We start from the raw sequence: 14,269 nt of genomic DNA, 5'->3' as shown, positions 1-14,269 counted from the left end.
AGGTATCATGACATAGCTTCCCCATTTTAGGCAGAATTTGCTGATCCAAGGGTTCTAAGGAGTAGGAAAGGCCTTTTATTTTGTATTTTCCCTCCCACCTATGCCTCCCAAAATATTTTTACTCATCTCCTGTCATTTCTTCTCCCCTGTGCCTTTCACACTTATCTTGTACCCAATTCTCACTCCAAACTGCTAGTTTTTCCATCTCTTCTCTGTTCCTTTCACACTAATTTCTTCTTCCTATAACACTTTCCCTATTCTAGCCCCCCTTTCTGTATTCCCAATTTATTATTATTTAAAATATTAACCTTTTGTCTCACTAATCTTCAGTGCCCCCTCTGGCCCTTTCCCCTCTGAAGTTGGAGGAGAGGCTTCTTAGCTCGGCAGGAGACTAAGTGAGAAATGCTGGTCTTAGGCCATTCAGGTTAGGGTAGGAGGTTCACCTCCCAGCAAGCAGCTCTTCCTTTAGGGAGTTATCAACATGTTGACCCTCTACATCTCAGGTTGTTTCTTCATTTCAATCCTGAGAGCGGAAGGCAGAGCATAGCCTCAGACCTGCTATTAGGTCTCAACATTTCAACATTTCCAGCCCTCCTTTTCCTTTATCTTCTTTGTGGACCTCCCCCCTCCCCATATTAAATAGATTGTATTTGAAATATTATGTAGCAAGACTTTGGATGCCACAGTGCAAGAACCAGATAAGGATAAGAAAATGATATTTGAGGAAATGAATTATTTAATACACATAATACTTTATGTATTTATTTTTAGTTAGGTGATAGGTACTTTAGTACTTCATAGCATACTTGTCAGTATGAAAACGCAAGGTATTTTTATTTTGAGACAATCTGTGCAGTATCACAAGTTGTGGTGATTAATTGGCATCTTGAGCAGATTCAGGACATCATGTTAGCACAGCAGCTACCAGGTTCAGCCTTAGAATATTTGTCATCCTGGCACTGATTTAATAACACCCTGCTATACCCATCACTACAAATTTGAGGTCTCTGTGTATCCTGTTAATAGAACATCAAGATATGTAGGACATGGGCAGCTCCTACCGATTCCAGAGGAAGAACTTAAAGCAGGAAGTCCATGGCCCTTCCCAAATTGAAATGATGGAACAAAAAAAAGTACAAGTCTTACTGGTAATACCAGCCTCACAGCCATACACAGCATTGCACAAAACTATGCAACAAAGAATTCAGTGGATAGTAACTGTGGTGGAAGGAGAACTGTGAACGTTTTAGAAATCTATTGAAATTGATGTGAATATGAATATTAAATAAATAATAGTTGAACTGATTTGCTAGGGACAAAATGTCTGTACAACTATAGCAGTGTAGGCAATCTGAACTATGACTGCATAAGAGACCAAGCTGTGAGCCTTTATTCCCACAAATTTAAATGTAATTACCAGGGGGCAGAGCCCCCCTGCTCCCTTAGCTCGCCAACTCCCACGCACACACACAGGCACCCCCAAACACACACACATACCCCAGGCACCCCCAAACACACACACACACAGGGACTCTCTCTCACACACACACACTCACAGAGGGAGTCACACAGCTCAGGCACCTACACATATGCACACCAGGCACCCTCACTTCCCAGGCACTCCCAAATACATACACACACATACTCTCGCTCTCTCACAAACTGCTTCCCTCCCCCAGGTACTCCCCCAGGTTCTCACAAACCTTACCAGCCTCCCACCTGCCCAGGCTGCCACTGCTGCTGCCTTGCCTCAGCCACATACCAGCCTTCCACCCACCCACCCGGCCTGGAGCCACCACATGAGCTGCTTATAAGCCTCCCACCTGCCCTTGGCCTTGACCCCAGCATGGCTTGCTTTCTTCTCCCTTATCCCCAGCCTTTGAGCCCAGCTTGGTTGCAGTTCACCTCCCATCCCCCTTTGCCTGCTGCTACCATCACTGAGAGAAGCAGCTGAAGCAAACAAATTTGTATTCCATAAACACATGGAATCAGTACACCAACTTTTTCCAGAAGAGCATTCACTTGAAAATTTTGACCGGGGCCATCTCTGATACAAGATCTTTGAATAATCTGTAACTCTGGCAGTACGTGTTCTGACATCATGATAACTGGGACTCATTCCATTTGACTTTATGAGTATTCATGGACATCCCAGATCATACATTATGTTTTCTCCAGAAATGAAAAAGTATCATGAGAAGTTTGCTTTTGAATGTCTGAACCAACCCTTTTTCTCATTACACTTGTAAATCACTCACAATACTGATCTGGTTCAGAAATAATGCTACACCATAGTTTAACATTACATGCATCAGCCTCCTGCCTCCTCCCCATTGCTGTGAGCATACTGAAAGCATTTGCTTCTATTTTAAACTAACCACACTTTGTTGTTTCTTCTGAACTGGGCAGTTAGTTTCAACTATGTTTTGTCTGAACAAGCCAGGATCTGAAACCACAGAGATTACAAATTACAAGCCGCGATCATAAACCACAGAAATTACACATTATTGTGCTTTTTTAAAAAAAGAACCTAGAGTCCCTTTTCTTTTTATCTATCCCTCCCCGCACCCTTTAAGAGCACATTTTCTCTCAGCTGGAAAATCCATATCTAGTGAGATTACAATTAGTTCCCTGCTCCTGTCACTTAAACCCAAAAGAAATAGTATTTATTTGCAATGTTTGAAAGTATTTCACAAAGTTAAATTCTTTCTTTTTTCTTTCTGCCTCTTGAATTGTATAATGTAGCTGGATAATGCACTGCTATTAAATTTAAACATAGAGAATAGTTGAAGTAATAGTTTCTGTATCTGTGTCAAAAAGGTGTCATATTTGTTAATTAAGTTGTTTCGCAGTTTCTTGCTGCAAGATTTCTCTTTGCATTTCATTAGCACTTATTATTCAAGCCTGTACAGATCTGTTTTTAAGTAAACTGACAGATTCTATCTTTGTAGGCTGTTAAACATTTCCCGCCATAATTTGATAGTATTGAAATAAGCTGTATAGTCTTTTCATGTAATCTTTCTCTTGTTGTGCATTAAATTTATCATAGCTTATACATTCTCTTTAATTTTGTGGAGCCAAGTGACATTTTTGCTTTTACTTTATTGTCACCTGATAATTCATATCATAACTTATAGGTTTTTCCCCTGCCCACTTCAGGATTTACTTTAGGATTATATCCCCCATTGAATCATGTTAACTAAAAAGGAAGACAGCAACATGGGATTTATGAAGTGGAAGATTCAGTAGTTTATGCATTTTTGGGGGAAAGAATGCATTCTTGTATAGGCTACATGAGAACTTATGTAACACAAAATAACTTTGTTGTAATGACCAGGAAGTGGAAACTAACAATAAAATACATAATAAAATAATTGCTATAAAAGCAGCAGACAAAAATAGAGTTGCAGCAACTAAAATAGAACTATAATATTTTTAAAACTATTAAAAAATAAATGGGTCAATAGTGCCATGGAAGCCTCCCTGGGAATACTATTACACAACTGGAATGGCACAGCAAAGACCCTCTCCCCAGTTACCTCCCACCTAACCCCAGATAGTGGGGGGAACACAGTATAAAAATGGATTAGGGGGTCTTAAAAGCAATTGTTCACATTAAAAAATACTGCAAGATACTAGATTTTCCACTCAGTATGTCTGATATACATATGGTTGTGACCCATAATTCCTTACATTTTATATATGTGAAAGTTCGGTAAACCAAACCTGATCCAGGGATATTACTACTGCATGGTCTGAAGGCACATGATATGGACAATGTTATTACTCAAAGGAGGTCTGGGGCTTTTCAGTGTTTATATGGATGACTATCTCAGAACCCTATGTATGCTGTCTGAGTTTTATGGAAGAAAAGTATGGGGTGAATTATACAGCCAGCGTGGATTTTTCACATTCCGCAATGTTAAATTGAAAATACCCCCATGCCATTCTGATGCTTTTCATAAGCTCATTTCAAAACAAAACCTTACAAAATGTATAGTACTGAACTCAGAAACGCTTGCTTAACAACCCTCTAATTTTTTATGGCGATACACAAAAGAGTCAGAGAGAATCGAGAGTTCAAAGTCTAGAAAGAGAAAAAAACCTCAGAGCCCTTTTGGACTTTTTTCTCTGAGAGTTCTCATAATCTGTTGAAATTCATTAAAAAATTAGCCATGTTCACAGAGTACCTGCAATCCTAATACTGACCTTGCCCCATACTCTGACCTTCATCTTCTGCAGTTTAAAAGTTAAAAAAAATGCCTGGCTGATTTTTAATTAATTTAAGAAATTTTGTCTGGAAGCCTATGATAACGTGCGGCATGCTCAGTAACAACCAACTGTCAGTGTTCTAAAAGCCTCATAGCTGCTAATCAGGGGGCCACACCCACACCAGACTTTGATTTCACTTGAGACAGTCATGGCTTCCCTCAGAGAATCTTGGGAAGTGTAGTTTGTGAAGGGTGCTGAGAGGAGACTGCTATTCCACTGACAGAGCTTCAGTGGCCAGACTGGTTTAACAGTCAGCCACTCTGATTGAAAGTCTACAAGGCACCTCCTAGCAACTCTCAGCACCCTTCACTAACTACACTTCCCAGGATTCTGTGAGAGAAGCCATGACTGTCCAAAGTGAAATTAAGGCCTGGTGTGGATGTGGCCAGGGTCAGCTTTGGTTTAAATTTGGGTGGGAGGCTACATGTGCCTGCTGTAGAATAAAAAGGTGGGGGAAACCCTGAAAAGCAATGATACTGTTCACAATGTTTTCCTTTTGCCCTCTGCTATCTGCCCAAATAATAGAAAGAAGGCATGTGCTGTGCTGATCTTGTTTTAGCAGGGAGGAAGCAACATTATTAAGACAGTTGATATAATTCAGATGGTCACTTTAAATACGTTTGATTTACTTTGCAATCTTAATGAAGTTTCCTATAAGAAATCATTTTTTGTTTCTTTTTATGTGAATATGTGAAGTAGAGCAAAATTTGCACTAAAAAAAACTCCAAACAATTGTGGAATAATGGCACTGACTTCTGCAGAATAGTCTCCAGTGGACCTCAGGAGTGTCTCAATTTGCACAAGATAAAACAGTGGGAGGTGAAATATATTCTAGCAAAATTCTAGGTGTGCTCTATGTTTTTAATTGACCGTGCCCACCTTGCCTTAAATTAAGTGGTTTAAACATAGCAGGATGAAAACATGCATCCTCTTTTTTCTCACAGCTAAGAGTCATTGCTGAAGTAGCAACATATTGTAATCAGTCTGATTCTACATCAAACTGCAGTTTCAGATTCAACTATTAATGCACCCAAAATAGAAATAGAACATAACCTCCAATTTGAAACACAAAAGGCTGTCTGCACCATCATATGACATTGACCAATAAAAAGGCTTTGAAATTAATAAAATAAATTTGACACAGATTTCTAGGATGAATAATGAGGGAAATAAAATTTTCTAGTTTAGATTCTCTGTAGAAACAGTAGTAACATAGGAAAGAAGTAAAGTAAAAAGAACTCCAACAAACATACACAAATATAATTATCCATCTTTGGAGATGGCAGGTATTGCCACCACTCACCACATGTTACCAAATTCTTGCAAGCTACACAGCAAGTGGATTGGACTGTGAAAGACCAACCCAAATGGTGTTTGCATTCTGACAAATTTGTAGGGCAGTCCAATATCTCAGAGAGGAGATCAGGTCTCCTGCTCCCCGGTGCATTCACTATAGCTGCCCAATTTCCCTGCTTTTTAAAGTTTGATAGAAATATCTGTGGGCTATAGATACATTCTTAAACCGCAAGGTTTTTTGCCTATTAGTGAATTAAATATAAATATGCTGGTTAAATGTGAATACATTGCTTTGTATAGACTTTTGAAAACATTCTTAAATATGACTTATTTTAAGAAGATAAATACCCTATATTTTCCATTTGGCTTAATTTGTACTGCTTTATAGGTTGGGGACAAGCATTCTTCATATAGAATGTATCTCCCACTTACTGCAAATCTGTTTAACCCTTTGCGCTCGAACAGAGGTGGGAAACCTTTTTCAGCCTGAGAGTCGATTTCCTTCTGGGCACCCTTCCAAGGACCATATGCCAGTGGCAGGTGGGGCCAGAGGCAAAAATGGAGCAATGAATATAAATTTTACTTTTGTACAGTAAACTATTTTTTTAACAGATTCACACACCCCTCTCTATCCTGAGAAGCAAGACAGCCAGGCAGAAACACTCAAGGTGCAAAGCAAGACCAGTGAGGGGTGTGGCTTGGGGAGAGCTCCAAGGACCAGAAACAGAGGCCTGAAGGGCTACATTTGTCCCCTGGGCCTGAGGTCCCCCCCGCTCTAGAGTATTGCTCAAAAGTGAAAATGAATCCAAAGAAGCTTTCCCACCTGTGCAAGAGCCTATACAAGCAAAATATAAGAAATTCCATAGGGCCCTGCTGTAGGACCTATAGTACTGCACAACCTCTTGCAGAAGGGGTTTATTCAATAAGCATTTATTGAACAACGCTAGCAGCTGTTTTCCTTCAACTCATGGTTCTTTGGATTCAATTCATGCTTTATACAGGCAATCACTACGCTAACCAGACAGAAGTACAATACTTCTCAATAGAATTTATGAGACTCACAGAATATAAAACAATGGTTTGTTTACCTGAAACTAGACAATAATCCTCTTCTGATATTTTATCTGAATTACTTACACTTGGGGCATCATTGTTATTGAAGACAAACAGAATGGGTCCCCAGAACACAAATTGTTAGATACCTAAAGGATTCAAGTGAAATCTGTAAAAAATGTCAGACCTTTTCTAGTCTCAAAACCGCCTAGTGAACCAAGGTTGGGGGTCTCAAAAACAAAACAGCAGTGAGGAAAAACAGGTACCAACCTGCCACAGATACGTGTAGAGTGAAGTTGTTTTAGTTTAAAAGAACAGCAGCTGAGAAAGAGTTATTTGATCCCTGCTGCTTGAGGGACAGTAGTAAAAGAAGAGTATTTTGTGATCACTCATAAGTGATCCCTGTGCAGCTTGATTCCTACAGCCACAATGAAACCACAAATTGCTATAACAACATTGCTGTAGGGTGTTGCAAACATTATGCATAGTAATATCAAACACATGTATTGTTCTGTTGCTTCCAGACCTGTGGCCCAAGTTTGCTTCAGCAGGTCAGCTATTGCAAAATAAATGATATACATTTGTAAATTGTATGCCTGTGTCACCCATTACATCTCTCTGAAGTAATGCCATAGTTTACAAGTCCCATTTGTGTGTATTCACACAAGCAGAATTATGGGAACTTCCACAGGGCTCTTTTATAGGACCTACCTATTACAGTACTGCACAGCCTCTGGCAGAAGGTTGCAGTATATTGTGTGTGTGATCCTACTACCTGTGTTTTGCTTAGAGGCTGAGTACTTACTTTTATTCTGTGTGCACATGTATGATATGCAGATCAGCAAAGAGTCTGTCGACACATTACATGTACAAACAACAAATCCTTTAGTTTTCTTCAGGGAAATCTACTTTGGGAGGTGGCAATTTGGAGTGGGGGAGGAGGCACTTAACCCTTTCTGATTCTCTGCTCCAAATTTCCCTTTCCCCAAACCATCTTTTTTACCTATGGGTTCCAAATGCATTCTTATATTTTATAAAATGTGTTTTTTCCAGAAAGAACAAATAGCATACTAAACACTGCTTTGAAGCAAATCAGCAGGGACATAGATCATGTGTATATTAGTTCATAGGTTCATTACATGCAAGGATCTCATTTTTCTCTGTAATTTGTCTGTCTCTCCTTTAATCTAATTGACAATAATTATTTTATGTCATCAGCATTTCAGCTAAACTTTGAATGAAATCTATTGCTCAGTCAGCACATCTATAGCATGCATTGTGTCCACAATCAACATATCTTTACAATTATTGGTCTTTCTATTTGAAGGACAGTATGAAATTTTATGTTAAACTACTATGTACACATACATTTTCTTTTTATTTTCTTTGAAAATAGATGACAGTTAAATGTATTGTACAACTTGGCAGTTTGATATCACTTTGATAGACACAAACTGACCTTATATATACACTCAAATGTACTCTAATCTGTGGTCTCCCAGCTCCCACTCGGCAGGAATTCTGAGATGTTGTTGGAACCCTCAGATTTAATAGAGCAGCTGTGCTGACCTTTAACCCTTCACACTGGTTCTGACAGCTGGCTGCCATGTGTAGAGGAAACCTCACAGACTAGCATTTCTGTCCTGAAGTAAAGATTTTTAGATAAATACATAAGCGCTACCATGGATACTACTTTTAAAAATAAATATATTTCTGAAGACATAACACCAAGGTATTCAACATATGCTGTAGACTGTTTCAAAACATACACAATATTGGTAACTTTTTGTTTTTCTAACTTTTATCAATGAAAAGTGTAATAAACTTAAAACGGCATACCAAATATGACAATCAATTTATTCATGTTATTAACCGAAGTTAATTGGGCTCTATCGATGTAGACATATGCCATTATTAGCATATGTAGATGAGATTATTCAAACAATTATAAAGCAACTGATCTTGTGCCTTTTGTTTTTTAACTCAAGTAGAACTTTTCTTCAGTGTTTGGGCATTTTTTAAAACAACCCTAGGCAAAAATAAAATGGCTTTAACAACCTTTGCTGTGGGTTAAAATAATGTGACTTGAATGTCAGGTTCATCCTGTTCTCATTGAGAGTCCAGTGTTATATCATTGCTAATGTTTTCTTGCTGAGCTACTATTGCCTTTTGTGTCGCTGCCATAGTATTAGGGATGGGATCGGTTAGCTGGTGCCGCTTTGAAAATATTCCGTCAACCTAACAGGCGGTATGTATTCAAGTTCATTATTTGTCATCTGTTTCTTTTGCAGGTCTAATTTTTTCCCCTTTCCAAAAATATTGATATTAATATTGATATTTTGTCTCAAAATATTTATATTTCAAAAGGAAATATCAATAAATGAAAAAATATTAATATTCTAAAAGAAATAAAATATCAATATTCTGAAAGCAATAAAAATATATTTGAAAGAAAATATTGATAAAAGAAAGGAAAGCAATTTTGTTGCCGCCGCCTCCTCCTCTGTGACTGAGGCTGGTCTGTTTTCATGTTTGAAAGCAGACATTGGCTGTTTTCCTTTTGGAAAGGAAGTGCCTCCCCTCGTCCTCGGCAAGCCTAGAGTCAGTATGGTTGAGACTTGGCTTGCTTTCTCCTGCTTGGAGTTTGAATTATTCAAGTGGTGGGGGTGGCACAAGAGAGAGACCTATACTGCTGTGTTGTGAGTAAAATCAATAAAACAATAATATATTTGAGGGAATATTCAAGGGGGGAAATGGCACTGGGGAAAAGTCACTGAAGTTTGGAGCAAACAAGATAGCTCCACAAAGATAGAGAATATGCAGACCATTGAAAAATCTGGTGCTAAATCTGAATTCAGCTGAACTCTCACCCATCCCTACATAGTATGAATTTGATATACCTTTCTCATTTGTGTAGAGGTGATTATTCTTGCCCACTTGCATTACCTCTGCTCAGTTGCTAAGTACTTGAGGTCTTCTATCTGGATAAATATTTACCAGCACCTCAAAGACATGTACTGTTTTCTTAGAAATACCGGAGAACTTTTTAATTCATTTGTTTCCTCTAAATGTTTACTTTTCTTAGGAGGAGGAGAACTTATCATGGTTAAAAGATTATAGTTGCCTATTCAGGCCCTTCCCTTACCTTGCAAAACAGTTGTCTTCCTGTTTTCATCACACAGTTTTATAGACTGTTTGTAATTTAATGTTCTTAATATATAGTTAATAGTTTATTTTTAAAAAAATCTTGAGGGAGAAAACCTCTGCTTGTACATGGAGCATGTTCATGTTCATGTCCTTAATTAGCACAAATAGATTAATTAGCACAAATGATTAAATTTTCTGTATCGCTGTCCAGATGAAAATTCTATTAAAGGGGCACATGAGTGCTTCTTTAGATAAAACACAGCAGAAAACAAAAGTTCTACCATTATAAGCCTCAAACTTCTATAGTTTATAAAAATGACTTCAACTAATAACTTGAAACTTGGCATACATGGTCTACCTCATGAGGTCTACAAAATTGCCAAATTTCAGACCGATGTGATAAAAATTGCTGGATATAAGGCAAGTTAGAAAGTGCTGAAAAAGGCAAGTTAGAAAGTGCTGAAAATTGACATAGTGACTATTTACTCAAATGTTTATGCAGGCATATAATTTATTTCCAACTGTGGTGAAAACCACTGATGTATTTTATTCAAGCTTGTTGAGGAGCTTGTTAGTTTGGTGCAATTCTGAACAGCAATTCAACAGTTATTAAAGTATTCCTGTCCCATTAAAGCCAATAGCAGCAATTATTGGCAATATAATATGACACACATGCATTTTAAATTTTGGAGCAAAAATGTGCCAGGGCTTCAATGTTTGGACAGGAAGCCACCTAACAGATGTTATGTGCAATGTCTATTTCTTTTGTTATGGAATATGACAGTCTGGTGCAGTTGTGTAGCCTTTTTGGGCTTATGGACAAGTACCATTTGTGACAGTATCATTACAGATCACAGGGAAAGTCTATTAAAACATCAGCTATAGTTTCCAGTATTCAGCTTTTGTGGAGCTTGAGCCAACATGAGATAGCCTTAACTCTGGTCTTAAACTTGTAAGTTTTTTATTGTGGAATTTTCATCTTAGGCTATTAATACAGTATAAGTAAAATCTGTGGAGAGGAGTTGAAGGTTTCAGAAACTAAGATAAAATTTACTTGTTTATTAGATTTATATCCCGCCCTTCCTCCCAGTAAGAGCCCAGGGCGGCAAACAAAAGCACTAAAAACACTCTAAAACAACGTAAAAACTTTATTTTAAAATATATTATACACCTTTATAAAATATATTATACACCTTTAAAAACATTTTTTAAAAAGCTTTAAAAACATCTTAAAAAGCAATTCCAACACAGAGGCAGACTGGGATAAGGTCTCTACTTAAAAGACTTGTTGAAACGGGAAGGTCCTCAGTAGGTGCTGAAAAGATAACAGAGATGTCGCATGTCTAATATTTAAGGAGAAGGAATTCCAAAGGTAGGTGCCACTACACTAAAGATCTGCTTCCTATATTGTGCAGAACAGACATTCTAATAAGATGGTATCTGCAAGAGGCCCTCACCTGCAGAGTGTAGTGATCGATTGGGTATATAAGGGGTAAGACGATCTTTATGGTATTCTGGTCCAAAGCTATATAGGGCTTTGTAAATCAAAATCAGAACCTTGAACTTAGCCCAGTAGCTAATAGGCAGCCAGTGCAAACCTTTCAGCAGCTGGGTGACATGTTGGTGATACCCTACCCCAGTGAGCAGTCATGCCACCGTATTTTGCACCAGCTGCAGCTTCTGGACCAACCTCAAGGGCAGCCCAACATAGAGCACATTGCAGTAATCCAGTGTGGAGGCTACCAGTGCATGGACAACAGTAGTCAGACTATCCCAGTCCAGGAATGGCCACAGCTGTTAAATAGGGATCCAGGAGCACCCCCAGACTACAGACCTGCTCTTTCAAAGGGAGTATGACCCCATCCAAAGCAGGCAACTGACCAATTATCTAAACTCAGGAACCACCAACCCACAGCACTTCCATCTTGCTAGGATTCAGACTCAGTTTATTGGCCCTCATCCAGCCCACCACCAAGTCCAGGCCTCTCCCAATTCACCTCACCCCAAATCTCCTGATGACCGTGTGATGTCCCTGTACATGTTGCACAATAATTATGGTAACTGCAGGTTTTTTAGTGTAAATGTGGTAAGCAGAGTGAGTGAGAGGGGGGAGTACATGGGTTGGAATGTTGAAGACTGTTGAGTTGTGATCAGCTGAGTGTCTGGGTGGTTAAAGGTATAAATGAGAGAATGACAGTTGGAGAGGGGTTGGAGGTTGTTGGTTCTGGGTTTTAGAGGGGTGAATTTGTGTTTAGGCGGGTAGTGAGGCAGATTTTAGGACTGAGATATATAAAGAGAAAACTGTTATATGTAACCACACACATGTTGACTGAACTTAAAGTAATCTTGTTTATTCCTTGTGTTAATAAATAAATAGTTTTGGTTTAACAACACGCCTGATCCTTGGCTGGGATATTACAGACCTGGTGGGTGGGCAGAGCAAATACCAAAGCTGGGAACAGTATCAATGGTGGCAGCAGTGAAGGGATAGTGTAACAGCAGCAGGTATCCAAAGCAATCCAGGGCTGTAATCTTTAAAGGCAGAAAGATACAGGGGGGTTGTGGCCCGTAAGTGCACCCAGACACTATGTAGCAATCTGTGGAGGAGACTAAGGCACAGTCTCAGGGCAGTATTGCATTACAGAGTGTCAGGTGGTGGCGCCTAGTAGTGGAATCGTGAGAGACCTGTGCTGGGGCCAGTGTGAGAGATCTATTACGAGACCAGGCCTGAGTAGGAGTTTGACAGACCACTCCCAAGGGCTTCATATAGATGTTAAAAAGCATTGGGGACAATATAGTACCCTGTGGCACCCCACAGCACAACTGCCAGGGGGCTGAAAGACAATCACCCAATGCAATTCTCTGAAAATGACCATGGAGGTAGGATCAGAACCACTGTAAAACAGTGCCTCTGATACCCTTCTCACCAAGCCAGCCCAGATGGATACCATACTTAATGGTATCAAAAGTCTCTGTGAGATCAAGTAAGAATAACAGGGTTGCACTCCCCCTGTCCTTCTCCCCATAAAGGTCATCCATCAGGCCAATTCAGTCCCATGACCAGGTCTGAACTCAGACTGGAATGGGTTAAGATAATCTGCTTCATCCAAGAGTACTTGCAATTGCTACACCACAACCCTCTTGATCACCTTCCCTAAAAGGTGGGTATTTGTGACTGGGCAGTTGTCACAAATCAATGGGCCCAGGATGGGCTTTTCCTGGAGCGGTTGAATTGCTGCCTCTTTCAGGGCAGCAGGAACCACTCCCCCCCACAACTATGAGTTGACCACACCCTGGATCCACTCGGTCAATCCCCCTCAGCAAGCTTTAATAAGCCAAGAAGGGCATGGGTCAAGAGGACACATTGCTGGCCACATCATTGTAAGCACCTTGTCCACGTCATCAGGCTGCATCAACTGAAACTGATCCCAAGAAGCTGCAGCAGACATTGCAGTGGACACCTCCATAGGGTCTAAAACTCAATTTCGTGGAGTTAATGTCAACAGACCCCTGACAATACAGAAAAGCTCCACTGGACGGCTATTTGAGGATGTGTTCTGAGTCCAGCTGGGAGGGGGTGAACAGATGAGAACAAGGCAGAGGATGATGACCTGGACTGGGATGAACAACCTGCAGAGGAGCCATGTGGCAAAACAGACTTAGAAGGCGCCCCGGCTCTAGTCCTTGACAGCTCCACCCCCACAACTTCGGACGCCTCTGTGAGAGCTCAATCTGGCCTATCAGATGCTTCCCAGCTGGGTGCCCCCCCACTCCTTATGCCCAGGCTGTCAGTTAGCAGCCCCCTTCTGTCAGAGGGGGAAGATGAGAAGGTGGCCAAAGCCCTGCCTTCACCTCATGCCAGAAGCTGAATGAGACAGGAAATTCGACAGACTCAGTTAAGGCGAAGCCTTCACTTATCTGCGTGCTCTCAGCATTGACAGTTGGCACACGCAACTGGGAAGCCCACCCAGCCTTACTTAAGCTGACTTGGGGAGGCGGTTGCTGAGTCAACATCTTAGACTTGCAAAGTCACGTTTAGCTAGTTCTAGAGAGATGCCAAGTTCTGAGTAAGCGTAGATAGATTCCTGAAGTGCACTGAATTGAAGCTGTCGATTACTAAAAGAAAAGAAAAAACCACAGCCATGTCAGTCCGAGTTCTTCAACTTCAAGCAGGACAGGATGCAATGGTGGCTGAGAAGTGAGCCTTCTTTGCCACCCTTACTGCCACACAGTAGCCATGGTTATGTTGTTTTACTCGTGCCCGATCAACTTTACAACACTTTCACCACTTGTGATCTAGCCATTGTCCAGCCTGTTTCATTGCCCTTAGCTCACTGGTGTACCAAAGTTCAAACCAGGCTCCACAATGCTAGAGGCTCAGGGCCCCTGTGTTAAGAGCCCGACATACCTGTTCTACAGCGTGACAAGGACTTCAACAGGGTCATCTGCTCTATCTACTGGGAACTCCCCCAGGGCATTCAGGAATCCAGTGGATACCATT

At 40.3% G+C, this 14,269-nt stretch overlaps 1 protein-coding gene across 8 annotated transcripts in view; it reads left to right on the top strand.

Annotated features, from left to right (window-relative positions):
• Positions 1 to 14,269, top strand: part of CDK14 (cyclin dependent kinase 14) — a 571,841-nt gene that overhangs the window by 425,876 nt on the left and 131,696 nt on the right. The window contains exon 15 of one of the 8 annotated variants that reach the window (XM_061586438.1): positions 1,027 to 1,199. The exons of the other annotated variants lie outside the window; for them this stretch is intronic. The gene's annotated coding sequence lies outside the window, so the exon portion shown is untranslated. Of the gene's footprint in view, positions 1 to 1,026; positions 1,200 to 14,269 lie in introns of those variants that run through there. 8 annotated transcript variants of the gene reach the window in all.

This window comes from Rhineura floridana, chromosome 10, assembly GCF_030035675.1.
Source record: "Rhineura floridana isolate rRhiFlo1 chromosome 10, rRhiFlo1.hap2, whole genome shotgun sequence".
Classification (NCBI taxonomy): Eukaryota; Metazoa; Chordata; class Lepidosauria; order Squamata; family Rhineuridae; genus Rhineura; species Rhineura floridana.
Note: the sequence above shows the minus strand (reverse complement) of the source record. Positions and strands in the feature narration are given on the sequence as shown.